We start from the raw sequence: 17,371 nt of genomic DNA on the forward strand, positions 1-17,371 counted from the left end.
CTCAAAATGGTCATAGATTTCAATGTAAAGTGTAAAGTTTTTAAAAATATTTGTTATGTCTTTATTTTATCTTGAGAGAGAGAGAGACCGAGTACGAGTAGGGGAGGGGCAGAGAGAGAGGGAGACACAGAATCTGAAGCAGGCTCCAGGCTCTGAGGTGTCAGCACAGAGCCTGACGTGGGGCTCGAACCCACAAACTGCGAGATCATGACCTGAGCTGAATTAACCGACTGAGCCACCCAGGTGCCCCTAAAGTGTAAAATTTTAATTTTAGAAGATAACATGTAAGATTTGTTACATTGTATAAAATTGCTATGTTTCCTCTTTCATTTCGGGTCACTTTGAAAATGCAGGTATGCCAGGAAATATTTAGAATTTCTCTGTGTAAACTAAACAAGAGAAATGATAAATGGTAAAATATCTTAGATTCCTATCCAAGTAAGTCATAATCTTTGTTTATTCTATTCCCTTCCGGACATGTATTAGGACATTTCAGCAAGAGCTGGGGAGTCATTCCCTGATTCCAAAGGGCATTAACATAGACCCCGAAGTGGTCACAGGCACATCCATTACCACGATATAAAAATCTTGTTAATCATTACGTTTGTGCCATAGGCAGCAATTGTTACCTTTGAAATAAAGATTCTGACTGAGATTGAAAGTTACCGAGATAGGAAACTACTTTCGGGATGCAGGGTGTTCCTCGGAGTTCCTGGTGGGAAGCTGCTTCTGTGTTCTGTTTGGAGGCGGCACTGAGGGTTTTACAATAGGAGCACTTTCTATATTGAGGCTGCACGGTATTCGTCATAATGCAGTCAGGCCAAATCGAGAGTGGCTGAAAGGAAATGGTCTTTCCTTCCTCCTCAAGCTGTATTTATAATTTCCTCTTCATTTTTAGTTTGGCTACCCTGGTGTGGAAATTTTCTCCTGACTGGGCAATAAAACAAGTAAAATCTACTTCTCACCAGCAGGTAGATAAAGTGGAGAGCCCCAGTTAAAATAATAACAGAAAACCCTGGGATTTGAATAAGGCAACTTCTTTTGCAAGCATACAAATGAAGGTGTCGGATGAGTATTGATCTGGAAATTAATTTGACGATTCCCTTTTAACAGAGTATGTGTAATCCATAAAAGCTGTAAGTTATTATACACAAAATATCCCCTTGCCTTTTGGCAGTTTTTTTTTTTGGGGGGGGGGGGAAGTATACATTTATGGTGTTCCAAAGTTTAGTTTTAAATCACATGATGTGATTAGATGGAAAAGAATTTGGTAACTGACAGGAGAGTGGAGTTAACTGTACTCACGAGAGACCAGCCTTAAGTTCTCCAGACTACCATATTGACAGAAATTCTCAATGAATCATTCAGAAAACTCAGGAGGGGCTGGAATATGTACTCGTTGTTGCCAGGCTAACCTGGGAGGCCATTTTTGTTTTCCACTGGGATAGTAGTTTTAGGTTGTAGTGTTGGGGAGGGATGAAGGAGAGAAGTCACCAACTATTACTGCTGTCAGCCTCCTAGAGATGACTGGGAGACCTGTTTTGGGTTACCGTGGATATCTTCTGGGACAATAGTGACAACTATCACCACCCAATTTATTAAATCCCAATAGGAATGTTTCCATCATCTCTTTGCTAAGGATTGTTTAGATGTAACATTTTCCAGAAGTACTGGAAAATTTACTTATGTGCCAAAAATAAGAGTGAAATTGACTAGAAGCAGAAAGTCCCTGTCCAAGCTGAGGAAATGCAAAAAGTAAACAAACGGTATAAATAGAGAAAGAATGTAAGTCTGTGGTTAGCAGTGACGTCTGGATGTCCAGTTTAAAGTTTTGTGCTTTATTCCCAACCTTTACTTACAAACTTAATAAGATTCCAACAATATAAATATCCAACAGTCTTTCGTTAGATGAACATTTCATAAATATGTCATTCTGAAATGTTTTGAGATTTGAAGCTTGAAAATGAGGGTCTATCAAAAGCAACTCATTTTAATTTTCCGTTTTAAATTCATGTTGGAGATAATAACATATACTCTTTTAACCTAAACACACCTTTTACTGTGGGTTATAGATTTTCCAACCCTAAATTACGTTGGTTGGTGGTCTTAGTTACCATTTGAAAGTCTGATGTTTACCGATTTTTGTGATTGTTGTTTGATTTATTTTAGTTTTATTTTTGGCCTTAAATCTTTAGGATGCTTTTTTTTTTAATTTTTTTTAAATGTTTTTATTTATTTTTGAAGGAGAGAGAGACAGAGCATGAGCCGGGGAGGAGCAGAGAGAGAGGGAGACATAGAATTTGAAGCAGGCTCCAGGCTCTGAGCTGTCAACATAGAGCCCGATTCGGGGCTTGAACTCACAAACTGTGACATCATGACCTGAGCCTAAGTCGGATGCTTAACTGACTGAGCCACCTAGGGGCCCCTGGGATACTTATTTTTAAATGCAAATATTCAGAATCTAACAAACATGAAATATTTTCAGGTTCCTCCTTGCATGGTTTTTGAGTTGAGATTGTTTGTCCCAGGTACTGGTTATCTTGACTGTTAATGAATTTATGAAGATTAAGAAATAAAAATTACAGTGAGTACCTTATAATTTATATATTGATCGTGCACTATTTTGGTTTTTTTAAAATTTTTTTTTAGCGTTTATTTGTTTTTGAGACAGAGAGAGACAGAGCATGAACGGGGGAGGGTCAGAGAGAGGGAGACACAGAATCTGAAACAGGCTCCAGGCTCTGAGCTGTCAGCACAGAGCCCGACGCCGGGCTCTAACTCACAGACCGCGAGATCATGACCTGAGCCGAAGTCGGCCGCTTAACCGACTGAGCCACCCAGGTGCCCCGATCGTGCACTATTTTGAATGTACAACAATTAACTGTGGAAATACACAGAGATACTGGTATTTTCTTTCTAATGCCTTAGGCAATAGGTTAGTATAACTGCAGATTTAGATTCATGTTTTCATAATAAGGATATCACTTGAAACGTAAAGTAGTTCATTTCCTTCATATTCTGTATTTGAAATTTAATGATATTGACCCCATTTTAAAATGTGGCTTATAAAAGTTTGTAGTCCATATATTTAACTGCAAATCCTTATGATTATATAATATCTAATGGAAATTATTAGACTATCATGGTTTCTATGCAGTGATTCAAGGCCTAAGAATGAGATCAATGTTAAATCTTCTTCACATTTTGGGTCATCTTCTGCTATTTTGAGATATGTTTCCTACAAAGAAAAAAATCCCAAAGTCATTGTTAGTCAAAATTTTGGTTTTTCTTGACTTACTATACGTTGTAAAATCACACTACCCTTTTCTTCTCTTCCTTTCTCTATTGCTGCTACTTGTTAACTGTTTTACAATTTTTTTTTTTTTTTAACAAAGCACTATGCCCAACATGGGGCTTGAACTCATGACCCTGAGATCAAGAGTCTCATGCTCTACTGACTGAGCCAGCCAGGCACCCCTACAACTAATTATTTTAATAAACTCCAAGAATGTTATTGACCAGAACGGACGTTAGATACTATTTTGACAAGTCTCTATGTCTCACGTATGAGAAAGCTAAAGTCTGAAAGTATTATTCTGGAGGGAAAGAAAAATACCTTCATTCTCCTATCCTTTTGGCTCTCAGTGGGGTCTGTGTGACAAAAGACAAATTAAGAAAAGTGCGCACATTTATTTAATGTAAATTTTACCTGACATGGGCACTTCGTATGGAAATGAAGACAGAAAGATAGAGTTACTCTGAGTGTCTTTATACCAGGTTTGATGAAGAGAAGAAAGTGGTAGAAAAATGTGGCAGAACAAAAAGGATATGAGCTAAAGGTAGTAAACTGAGGGAAAGTTAGCAAAACCTGTTCATTCAGATTTGTCTCACTCTTCTTTTTTGAGATAAGGATGATCCTTTCCTCTGGGAGGAGAGAGGGTCCTTCTCACATAAAGATCTTATGAACTGATTCAGGGAAAATCCTTCCTGTACGGGCTGTTTCTCAAATGTCTTCAGCTTAAAGTAGTCAATATGCCCAGACACCATGTTTGGGGGTAGTATATCCTGGACCCCATTAGTGACCCCTTTGTCTTTCCGAAGGAAAGTGGTGACAAAGCAAAGGTCATGTGCTGAAACAGGGATACTTTTTATAACTATTTATTTAAAAAATCTTCTTGGTCTTCCTCTTTCTTTAAAGCCCAGCTGACAATTTCCAGAAATTTAATGACAGAAAAATTTTTAAATGGCATACATGCTTCTTTTCCAATTATGTAAAGGTAAATACAATGTATTGAGTCTCCAATAATGGGTGTTTATAAATTAAATTGAGCATTTTCACGTTTAAAAAAATTTTTTTTAAGTACTCTTTGCCACTCTCCCATGTGGGGCTGGAACTCACGACCCCAAGATCAAGAGTCTCATGCTTTAATTACTGTGCCTGCCAGGTGCCCCACATTTCAGGGTTTTTTTTTTAAATATTTTATCAGCCTAGTGACTTGATTTGTGCTTGTTAGTGATGCATGGAACTATGGAAACTATGGAAAAACTAACATAATCTTCAAAGAATAATTTTGACACAATTTATCACTGAGTACTGTTGTTTTGTTCTTTAGAATGTCTTGGCTTATCTATCTCTATAACCCGAATCTCTGTCATGTCATCAAGAGCATGGCTTACTAGAAAAAGATCATAATTCTTGAAGTTGAAAAATCAAACCTCAAATTCTATCTTGTTAGGTGTATGGCCTTTGAAATCTACTTACATCTTCTGGTCACTAGTTTTTATGTTTCTAAAATGAGGACTATTCCGTATGTCTTAGGTGATAGGAATGATTTTTATTACTTATGTTGCTTATTGACGTAACCTGTGGATGTTTGTTAAGTAGTTAGTGATTTGTTGACTGAGTAATTGTTTCACTCCTGCTTGAGGAGACAATTCTTAGCTGTATTTGGTGAAAGACGAAAGAGCTGTTTTAGCAACTGAATAAAATTTTAACATGGATAACGTACATACAACTGCTTAAACGTTAAAGTCAGCGAGAATCCCTTCAAATCTGTACATGGAAGGGACCTTTGAACTTATCTGTTACCAATCTCTCATTTCACCAAAAAGAAAACTTAGCTAAACACCATCGTGGTTACACAGAAAGTTCATGTGCATTCTGGAACAGAACATAGATCTCTCTACTTTAAGTCTCCAACACCTTCCATAATATTACGCCACCTCTCTCAATAAAAGGGTGATTATGTTGAGTCCAGGTATATTCGTATATTTTAACAGATATGTCAAAACCATGAGAATTGCCAGATGCATTTTGTAAGATTTCATTAAATAATTAAACACACATATATTAGGATATATATTTCTTCAGGTAAATAATTATTAAACTGATATAAATTAGAATCAATTTTTAAATCTGTGCCTTAGGTTATAACAACATTCAATAAGACTCGACTGGAAGCCATCACAGGCCATTTTCCTGTGTGTTAAAGCAAAACTGGATTCCTTTTCTGAGGAAAATATTGACTCTGACGATATGTTATCTCCTTTGTGCACACCTGTGTAGAAATGGAATGAGTTTCCAACTGTTCATATGTTGTTGCTAGTTCCTAACAGCTCACAAGGAGATGTCAGGCCTGTGATTGTCATGTGATCCACCTCAAATTGACAATGTATTATCTTTACTATCCAGGTACTAACCAGAATACAACTTTAAACTTACTACCCCACAATTTTTACCTAGGTCTGCGGGATTTATTGAGGATTGAAAAATATGCTAAGAATATCTCTCTAAGGCATTCTACAACTTACTCCTCTGTCATGTCAGACCATCATAGAGGTCCACAATGGAACAACACTATTTTGGCTAGTTGTAAGGTAGTTTTCATTGAACCTTACTTTGGTCTCATGTCAATGCCTCAATTCCAAATGCTGGTGATACCAGTGCCCTCTGGGACAGACTCATTTCCTGGGGGAATGCCAAGGCCATTGCCCTTTCTACCAATCGGTACTTACCTCATGAGGACTAAAGGAAAAAATTGTCTCTATTCTTAGTAACAGCAGTGGTTATCATGCCTTCCACTGCTGGTCTTGGTGATGTGATCCCATCTTGCCAACTCTGTAACTTATGAAACATAATTTTTCCTTATTCTCTTTTTTGGCCATTACCATCATCAGTATTGTATGCATTAGCTTTGGGAAAAGCAAATTTACAGCCCAAATTCTTACAAATTATTTTATGGAATTCCTTGGTGTATTAAACTTTCCTCTGACTTCACCTCATTCTTTCCCTTCTTATTTTCATCACTTATTTTTTTTATCCTGTCAGAATCCATGCAATTTTATAAACAGCCCTAATACATTTTTATAATAGATATTTGAATAAATAGTATTTATTTTTCAAACTGTATGTCACTGAGAAAGTATTTTGATGTACATTTTTGCTCTATATAAAGCTACTCTCATAGATAAAATGTAATTTTGCAAGGTTTTCAAGGAACTAAAGAATCTTGAGAAAACAGAGGTAGAGGGATGTGTCAGTAAATGTGTAAAAGAGATGATGAAACTAATGATAATAGACTAAAAAGAGGAGGAAGATGAAGGAAAATGAAGTATAGAAAAGAAAGAGGAAGGAGAAGAACTTAGCATGTGCCAAGAACCATAGGAAAAAAAAAAAACAGTTTCCATCTACTTGAATTTGACTCAGGACAAAAACTACATTTAGAGAAGTTAAGTAATTTTCCTCATGTTAGATAATGTATAAGTTACAAAAATTGAACTCTTCAACTTTGCTACCAAAACTTTTTGTTGTTGTTGTTGTTAAAAGTTTGTTTACTTATTTTGAGAGAGAGAGAGAGAGCCTGAGCAGGGGAGGGGCAGAAAGACGGAGAGAGAGAGAATCCCAAGCAGGCTTTGCACTGTCAGCGCAGAGCCAGATGTGGGGCTTGAACTCATGGAGTGTGAGATCATGACCTGAGCTGAAAAAGACACTTAACCAACCGAGCCACACAGGTGCCCCCAAAACTTTTTTTTTAATCAAAAGCAACATGAATTCAAATTGTATTCTATGCTTTTCCTTCAGTCTAATTCATTAATCTCACAAATAACTTTGGATTCAACTAAGATCTCTTGTGTAATCCGTGCTACTACATCCTGAGAGAAGTTAATTCTGTCCTAAAATGACATCTGAAGCCAATATTTATAACCCAGTCTTATGTCCTTGCCAAGTTTCCTGTGCTAATGATCTTAAGCTTCAATAACAACTGTCATGTAGATGAATTGCGAGGTACTTTGGAAGCTATATGAACATATCACACAGCTTATATCACATATATATTTTCTCTATTACCCCTGGATTAAAACCCTGTATAACCCCTGTCACCTATTTTAAGAATTCCCAGCAAAGCATAAAGAAAAACGCAAATACATATACCATGACCAAGTGAAAATTCAGAGTAAAAATTAAGGTTGACAGAATGTCGTTATCACACAAATTAGACTGGACATGGAAATTAATCTTTGGAATTTATAAAACTATAATTATCATTTCTTTGTATTTTCATTCATTTCCTTTTAAAAAGAAAATATAGGAAGAAAACTGGTTATCAGCATTTTATGGTTAATTAATTCAGAGTCATTCAATGGTATAAAATTGCTTCATACAATTCTGAAGTAACAAATTTAAATCTTACCCTAACTGTGACATACTAAATAATTTTTTTTATTATAATACGGATTTCTCTCCAATGTATACAATAGCCTCCTTTTATTTTAATGTTATTTAAAATTTAAAAAGAAAACATCAAATTTGACACATCCTGGTGTGGTTTTTTTCTATCTTGTCATTGTTTTTGTTTTTGTTTTTTTGAGAGAGAGAAAGAGAGAGCATGAGTGGGGGAGGGGCTGTGGGAAAGAGAGAATCTTAAGCAGGCTTCATACTCAGTGGGGAGCTCTACATGGGGCTCAATCTCACAACAGAGATCATGACCTGACCCGAAATCAAGAGTTGGACACTTAAACAACTGAAGCACCCAGGCACCCCTGACACATTATCTTTTGATAGAAATTACTGCTAAGGAAATTCCACCATTAGCGTTTTCAAACATGTCTGACCATAAGATTCCTGTGAAGAATCCAGATTCTTGAGCCCTCTCAGACAGTATTGTTTCAGTCTTCCAGAGGGGCCTCATAATGTGAGGCTTTTTACAACTCCAATTGATTCTTTTCATAAAGGAAGTATGGGAAATAATGATTAAGGTAATATTCACCTTAAGAAAGAAATATAATAAGTGTATAGTTGTTTAGAAGCTTAATTTTGAAGGATATTTACTGCCATCTGGTAGAATGCTAGGACTCAGGGTTATCTTGGGATTTAACGCCTGCAGACATCTGAATTCATCCTACTTTTTCTTCCTCAATTCTAATGATCTCTGGCTCCCACTTTTTAATTGGGCACCATGAGGAAGCCTGTAGTCCCCTGCGACGGTATGTTGATTCTCATTCTCATGTCCTTTTTCTGCTACCTCCGGATGCAGTACTTTTCTTCTTTACCTCCTTTTGTCCCCTCATCCTCACCCTCTTCTTTCCCTTCATTAATCCTGTTCATTAAAACCCCTGGGGCGTCTGGGTGGCTCAGTCAGTTAAGTGTCCCATTCTGGCTCAGGTCATGATCTCACGGTTTGTAGCTTCGAGCCCCACGTCAGGCTCTGTGCTGACAGCTGAAAGCCTGGAGCCTGCTTCAGATTCTGTGTCTGCCTCTCTCTCTGTCCCTCCCCTGCTTGTGTTCTGTCTGTCTGTCTGTCTCTCTCTTAATCAAAAATAAACATTAAAAAAATAAAAAAAAAAATAGAGTCTAGACTTGAATGAGTTCTAGAGCAGTACACACACAGCTTTTTTTAGTAAGTCAAGCTGTGTACAATCAGGGAGGCACCAGAGAACATTCATCCTAAAGGCAAGAAAACAAGTGCTCTGAGGTCAAGTGGTTGCTAGCCTCCAAATAACCACTAGAAACTCAAAGCAGGAGGTCCTGATCCTGAGATCACCTTTCCTCATCCATTGTGTGTGTGTGTGTATGTGTGTGTGCATTTGCGTTTGTGTCTATGGATTTTATAACTTCTTCTCCTGAACCAAACTTGAACAAAATGGGGCTTCAGTGTCTCACTGGCCATACCTGTAAGATCCTGAAAAGCCCACACTGATTAGTTTCAGTGCAACTGAGTCTTGTTCTTTCTTTTATTTAGAGGACAAGAGTCTTGGAAGGTAGGGCATAATTTGCTTCCCATTTGAGAAACTGCATAAAATCTAGATGTACAATCTCAAAACAAATTAAGTTATAAATTTATCAGACATAGCCTTGGTTCAGTGTTCACAAGAACAGAGAAGAATGAGGTGGGTCAGCGGGTTAAGTTCTTCTCACATAGGCCATGAGTGATATCACAGCTTGTGTCCTCTTGATTTGTAATGGAAATTAGACCCAGTAAGGGGCATCTTACCTTTTAAGCCATGACATTTTTGAAATTATACATTCTAAGCAGGCTGGATAATATTTTAAACAAAACACTATTGAAAATCCAGTTCATCAGAGTCACTGCACATACTCAATTGCTGATTTTTATATTGCAGTATTTTTGGCTCTAAAATCATGATGAAATAACACCAAAAGCAAATGGGCCATATTATGCACAAATTGTTTGCTAAATCTAAATTGCTAAATTGAAGCTTTTTCCAGCTGTGTCAGAACAAAAATATATTCAGCTACAAATATATAGAATTGGGATATTTTGAAGGTGCAAAATATGCGTGGGGGTGCCATTATAAAACTGATTGAAAAAATATATCCTTTCTTTAAATTCTGTTTTTTAAATAGAGAAAATTTATATTTCTGAACAAATCCTTTCCACATTAACATTTCCTAGGACATGTGTCCCATTTGGTCTATAAAATCCTAAAATGAGATTATGAAATAATAAATCTGCTCATCTCATAAGGAGAGTTGGATGGCTTGATGTAAAATTAAAACTGGATGTCTGTAACACAGAGCACCTTACGTTCTATGGGATGCATAATGACTCAAAAATTTAAAATTATTACTTAGATTCTTAAGGTTCATGGAAAGGTTATTCTTGCAAATTTACTTTAGAATTATGGTACTGTAGAAGCTAAAAAAGATGTTAAAAATTTTGATTCTGTCCTTCAAATTTAAATGTCTAGGAAATAAGTAATGCAACTGAGTGTTTTCAGACTCCTTCGGAAAGGGCCCACCATTGCTTTGCTCCAGTAAATCTGTAATGTGTAAGAATAGGGAGTCCATTGCCATATATATTAAATATATATATTTAATTTTTTTATTTTTTTTAAGTTTATTTATTTATTTTGAGAGAGAGAGCAAAAGCTTGAGCAGAGGAGGGGTAGAGACAGGGGGAGAGAAAGAATCCCAAGCAGGCTCTGCCTTTGTTAGCATAGAGACTGATGTGGGGCTTGAACACACAAACCACGAGTTCATGACCTGAGCTGAAATCAAGGGTCAGCCACTCATCAGACTGAGCCACCTGGGCGTTCCTATATATTTAATTTTTAAGAAAAGTTCAAAATCCAGATTTTAAGTGGATTTTTCCCAGTTTTAAATAGCTATGTGCACCAAACAGTTGTCATCGATGAGCTACATGTGACTTTTGAGTTACCCATTTGCCATTTATGTTTCAGAAAATGGCTCTTTTTTTTTTCAGGTGATAGCAGAACTATGCCACCCCATGCAGAGCATTATCTTTTGCTTCTGAACTTCTCCCCACTTCCTCGCCTCTCACTCAAACTCCCCTTAGCCATCTCCATCCTAACTTCTTTGAAAGTTCAGAGGAAGTTTTGATTCTCCTAGTAAACATTTCCCCTTCTGAAGCTTATTGAACTCTCCTTCCACCTTCCATCGAACATTTTTTTGTCTCATCTGTTTGGTAGGAATTATATACCACTGCGTGACATCTTTCGTAAGATCATATTATGCTGCCCATTAATTTATACTTCTTTAACTTGAGATAAAATTCATGGTGGCTTTTAGTACATTTACAGTGTTGTACAACATCACCAGCATCTAGTTCCGGAATATTGATATTACCCCAAAGGAAAATCTTTACCCATTATGCAGTCACTATTCATTTCCCCCTCTCTCCAGCCCCTCACAACCATTAAACAGTCACTCCTTAATCCCTACTCCTTGATCCCTTAGCCTCTGGCAATCACAAGATGGCTGTCTCTCTGGATTTGTCTACTGTGAATATACCATATAAAGGGAATCATGCAAAATGTGGCCTTTGTGACTGTCTTCCTTCACTTAGCATAATGCCTTTGATATCCACCTATGTTGTGGCATATATCCTTGTTTCATTCCTTTTTATGGTTGAGTAAGATTCTATCCTATGGATATACCACTACTTATCCATCCATCAACAGATAGACTGTTGGACCAATTTTGAATAGTGCTACTTTGAACATTTGTGCACAAGTTTTTGCTGGAACATCTATTTTTCATTCTTTTGGATATATATCTGGGAGAGGAATTGCTGAGTTTTATGGGAACACTGTGTTTAACTTTCAAAGAAGAGTCAAATGTTTTCCACAGTGGTAGCACTCTTCTTTCTGACCAGCAACGTGTGAGAGTTCGTTTCTCCATGTTTCGTTACTAGCCAACGCTTGTTACATTCTGGTGTTTTTCTTTTTTTTTAATTTTTGTATTTTTGTTGTAGCCATTTAGTTACTATGAAGTGATATCTTGTGGTTTGAATTTCCGTTTCTCTAATGACTGATGCTATTTAGCACATTTTCAAGTGCATATTGGATACTTAAGTATATCTTTTTTGAAGAAATGCCTGTTCATGTCTTCTGCCAATTTTTAAATTGGACTGGTTGCCTTTTTGTTGTTGAGTTTTAAGTGTAACTTATACATTCTGGATGCTGGATTTTGTCAGGTGATTTTGCTATATCAATCGTCATAATCATGCATTTTTTTTCCATTGTGGTAATGTGATATATTATTGATTGATTTAATGTGCTGAATCACCCTTGAAATTCTTGGATGAATCTCACTTTTTCTGATTAACTCTACCAAACATTTAAAGAAAAATTAACACGAATTTTTCTCAAACTCTTACAAAATAATAGGAGAGGAAGGATCACTTTCTAACTTGTTTTGTGAAGTTAACATTAGCGTGATGCCAGAGCCAGACAAAGGCATCACAAGAAAAGAAAAACACAACATCTTTGTAAGAATAGATGCAAAATTCTCAACAAAATACTATCAAACTGAACCAAGCAGCATTTGAAAGGATTATACACTGCGGCCAAATGAGATTTACCCAAGAATTTCAAGGGTGATTCAACATATAAAATCAACTAATAATATAGTGCACTAATTTCTTGGCATACAATTGTTTATGAAGTTTTTTATAACATTTTTATCTAAGGCCAGAAGCAATATCCTCGTTTTCAATTTTTTGTGGTTCTCATTTTCACTTCTAATTTAAATAATTTGAATAATCTGTCTTTTTTCTCTGTCTACCTGAAGGTTTGTCAGTATTGTTGATCTTTTCAAGGGACCAACTTTTATTTTCACTTATTCCATAAACTATCTATCTATCTATCTATTTATTTATTTATTTAAATCTTCATTCTTATCTTTCTCATTTCCTTTCTTCTGCTAGCTTTGGACTTAGTTTGCCCTTCTTTTCTAGTTCCTTTATGTTTAAAATTAGGCTATTGATTTTAGATAGTTCTATTTTTAAATGTATGATTTATAGGTACAAATTTCCCTCTGAGAACTACTGTAGCTGCATCTTACAGGTTTCATTATTTTGGGATTTTGTTTCCATTTGTCTCAAAGTACTATCAAAATTTTCTTGTGATTTCTTCTTTAAACTATTAGTTATTTAAACTATGTTGTCCAATTTCCATAATTTGTTTTTCAGATTTGCTTCTATTATTGGTTTGCAGTTTCATTCCATTGCAGTTGGAGAAAACATATTTTATTCTTTAGCTATTTAAAAATCTATGGAGACTTGTTTTATGGAGTAGAATATAGTGTAGCCTGGGGAATCTTCCAGGTCCATATCAAATAAATGTATATTCTGCAGTACATGTGTCTATTAGGTCTAATTGCATCATAGTGCTCTTCAAATACTCTATTTACTTTTCATTTTCTGTCTAGTTGCTCTATTTATTATTGAAAGGGAGATATTGAAGTTTAAAACTATTGTTTTAGAAGTATTTCTCTCTGTCAGTTTTTGCTTTACAGATTTGGGGGCCCTGTTGTTAGCTGTGTATATGTTTGTAATTGTTAAAAATTCTTAAAAACAGACTCTTTTATCAATATGTAATATGTAATATACAGTATTTCTTTTTCTCTTGGGACAATTTTTGCATTACAATCTATTTTATATGATATTAGTGGAGCCCATGGTATTTCTTTAACTGTATATTTTTTAGTTATTTTTTTTAATGGTAACCTTGGGGAATACAATTGACATCTTATTCTATTTCCAATTAATGCCAGCTTAGTTTCAATAGTATACAAAGTTGCTTCTATATAACTCCAACCCTCTTATATTATTATTGTCACAAATTATATCTTTACACATTGTGTGCCCATTAACATTGATTAATAATTATTTTTATGCAATTCTCTTTTAAATTGTATAGACTAAAAAGAGGTGTTACAAATGAATAAGTCATGGGAATAAAAGGCACAGCATAAGGAATGTAGTCAATGATACTATAATGGCATTGTATGGTGATAGACGGAAGCTACACTGATGGTGAACATAGCCTAATATATAAACTTGTCAAATCACTGTGCTGCACACCTGAAACTAATATAACATTTTGTGTCAACTACAATTATAAAGAAATTTGCTAAAAATGAAGAAAAAAATGAGGAAAAGAGGAAAAAGAAATAAAAAATACAATAATACTGGCTTATGTGTTTACCTATGTTGTTACCTTTACCAGGGTTTTTATTTTTCTCCTATGGCTCTGAGTTACTTCTAGTCCTTTTAATTCATTTTGAGGACCTCCTTTAACATTTCATACAAGACATCTCTGCTAGTACTGAACTCTGTAGTTTTGTTTATATAAGAATGGCTTCATTTTTGAAGGAAATTTACCAGATATAGAATTCTTGGCTAACAGATTTTTTTTTTTTCTTTCAACACTTTAAATATCTCATCATACTGCCCTCTGGCCTTTATAGTTTCTGGTGAGAAATGGCTGTTAATACTATTAAGTTTCCTTTGTATGAGACAATTCACTTCTGTCTTGCTACTTTCATAATTCTTTCTTTGTCTTTCAACAATTTTCAAGAAGTTTTACTGTAGAACTGTTTGAGTTTACTCAAGCTGGGTTTGTTGAAATTCTTACATGTGTAGATTCAGTATGAAAAGTTAGCAAGTGTTTAGCCTTGAATTTTCAAATATTATTTTGACCACTGTCTCTTTCTCCTCATCTTCTGGGACTCCATTATGTTTATATTGATATGCTTGATGGTGTTCCAGAAGTCTCATCTTTCTTTATTGTTTTTCTTTTCTTTTTTCTTTCTGTTTTTCACCCTGGATGCTCTCAAATAATCAATTTCCAAATTTACAGATATTATTTTTGTCTATTCTAAACTGCTATTGAGGGGCGCCTGGGTGGCGCAGTCGGTTAAGCGTCCGACTTCAGCCAGGTCACGATCTCGCGGTCCGTGAGTTCGAGCCCCGCGTCAGGCTCTGGGCTGATGGCTCAGAGCCTGGAGCCTGTTTCTGATTCTGTGTCTCCCTCTCTCTCTGCCCCTCCCCCGTTCATGCTCTGTCTCTCTCTGTCCCAAAAATAAATAAACGTTGAAAAAAAAAAAAAAGAGATCATTTAATCAACTACCCTTCATTTGAAAAAAAAAAAAAAAACAAAACAAAACAAAAAAAAAAAAACTGCTATTGAACTGCTTTACTGAAATTTTTCTTTTAGTTATTATACCTTTTACTTCCAGAATTTCTGTATGGCTTTAAAACAAATTCCATCTCTTAAGTGATATTACCCATTTGGTGAGGCATAATTCTCTTGGTTTCATTTAGCTCCTTTAACATATTTAAAACAATTATTTTAAATTACTTGTTAGGTCAGATCAATTTCAGGGGTTCTTTGGTGACAGTTACTACTAATTTTTTTTTCCTCTTAGTGGTATGAACATTCATGTTTATTATTATTATTATTTTTTTTTGCCTGTCTCATAATTTTCTGTTGAAAGATGGATATTTTGAACATTGCAGTGTGGTAACTCTAGAAATCAGATTCTTCTCCTTCCCCATAGTTTGTTGTTACAATTTGTTTTGGTGGGTTGTTTGTCTAGTTCTTTTTCTAAACTAATTTTGTTAATATACATTCTTCGTCTTGGCCACTGACATTTCTGTTTCTTCAGCTTTGTAGTCAGCTAAAGATTTGACAAAGATGTTCTTAAGTACTTAAAACCAAAAAAGAAAGGAGAAAAAAACAACAACCACCTCTCTTTGACTTTTCAGATGGACTCTGTATTCAGGCACTCCAAGATTTGCCAGGTAGTTTTTGTTTGTTTATTTGTTTTGTTTTTTGTTTTGTTTTGTTTTGTTTTGTTTTTGAGACAGGAGAGGGAAAGTGTGAGCAGTGGAGGGGTCGAGACAGAGAGGGAGAGAGAGAGAATACCAAGCAGGCTTTGTGCTGTCAGCACAGAGCCCCGTGTGGGGTTCAAGCTCACAAACTGGGCTCCAGCTCACAAAACGTGAGTTCGTGACCTGAGCCAAAATCAAGAGTCAGATGCTTAACTGACTGAGCCACCCAGGCACCCCACTTGCCAGGTAATTTATAAGATTGCTGTGGTCTTCACTTCCTGACTTCCTGCCACACAGAGCCTGAAGTTCAGCCAGAGGTGGAAACTTAGGTTCTTCTCAGGTGTTTTCTGAGTGTGCATTCAGACTTAGCCATTTTCATGACCATCTATATACTTGAGACTATGTGGGAGGTTTTCAAAGCCTTTCCTCCCTATGTTTCTCCTTCCCCAACCTCTTTATTCCCAAGCTTCTTGGTCTCTTGTTTGTCTCAAATATTCTAATTTGGTTCAAGTGGCCATGGCTAATACATTTACCTTTACATGTTTTCAGCAAACACTGCTGGGGATGCTGTCACAATCCTGTGACAGCTCTGAGGTAGATGAAACACATCAAGCCCTTGAGATGATCCTTCAGACATCCACTAGACAGGCCAAAACACACAGCCACAATTCTTTAAGAACAAGGTGCATATTGATCCCTCTGGTACCAATAACCTGCACCAGCAACACAGGTTGCCATCTCAAGGCTGCTGCTGCTAAACTGAGTCGTGCAGATGGCAACCACATGAGTTAAAGTGCCCCAGAGCTCTCTTACCAAATCCAAAAGTTTTTCTCTTCATTAAATATTCCCCTGATTGTTGTGTTCTGATTCCAGAATTCAAAAAAAAAAAGTTAATTCTGACAGTTTTTGCCAGCTCATATCTTGCTTTTGCAATGAGACAAAGTTTTGAAATTGCTACTCTAATGTTCTGATGTCACTCTGGCTTACTTTTTGATATTGATTTTAAGTTATAGACAGAATGGACACTTCTTGTGGTCTAGACTTGTATTTCATACTATGTTTCATGATATTCCACTGTAAAGCCTAAAATTTTACATATAGTAAATATTGAAAAATAATATTGAATGAATGCATGAATGAATTAATAAATCAATCAGTACACCCATAGAAAGATTTATATTACCTACCTTAGTGACTTATTCTGTAGTATAAAAATCCCAAATATAGGATAATTTTTCTTATACTCTAAAATAGATTTGTTATGGTAGCACTAATTTTCCTTTGCTTGACTGTTAGTGAAGATAGAGAAAATATGCTCCGTCATTATATTTTTCATAGTATGAAAAATATCTTCCTTGGTGTACACTGAGTAGTTCTTTAATTTAATTTTCCCATAATCTTATCAACTCTAAAATAAACAATCTTTCAGCCCTTCCTCAGTGGTTTTATTTTCTGCCTAAATTATCCAGATAAGGGCTGGAAAATAAAGACCTATCTCATTTGGCCAAGTTAACAGTCTTCAATTCACTTGGGAGTTGAGCAATCACGTTGCAATGAACTTTACTTTAGAATTTTTTAATTGAGTGTGATAATATAAAATAGTAACAGGAATATTACCCTCGGGAATGATGTTTCTTCCATAGTACTAGTGGCTGGCCATAGATGTTTAATGGTTGATGCATTTGGGTTAGGGTTATCCCTAGCACTGGCAAAAGCAAATCCAGAGTTGAGAATGATAAACTTAAAATGATATATTCTGAAAGACCATTTCT

At 35.8% G+C, this 17,371-nt stretch overlaps 1 long non-coding RNA gene and 1 other non-coding gene across 2 annotated transcripts in view; one reads left to right on the plus strand and one right to left on the minus strand.

Moving 5' to 3' along the window:
- Window positions 1-17,371, plus strand: part of LOC123609836 — a 63,677-nt gene that overhangs the window by 32,325 nt on the left and 13,981 nt on the right. The gene's annotated exons all lie outside the window — the stretch shown is intronic.
- TRNAK-CUU lies at window positions 3,401-3,473 on the minus strand. The gene has a single exon. It is a non-coding gene; the product is annotated as a tRNA-Lys (tRNA).

The sequence above is a fragment of the Leopardus geoffroyi genome, chromosome B2 (genome assembly GCF_018350155.1).
Source record: "Leopardus geoffroyi isolate Oge1 chromosome B2, O.geoffroyi_Oge1_pat1.0, whole genome shotgun sequence".
Lineage (NCBI taxonomy): Eukaryota > Metazoa > Chordata > Mammalia > Carnivora > Felidae > Leopardus > Leopardus geoffroyi.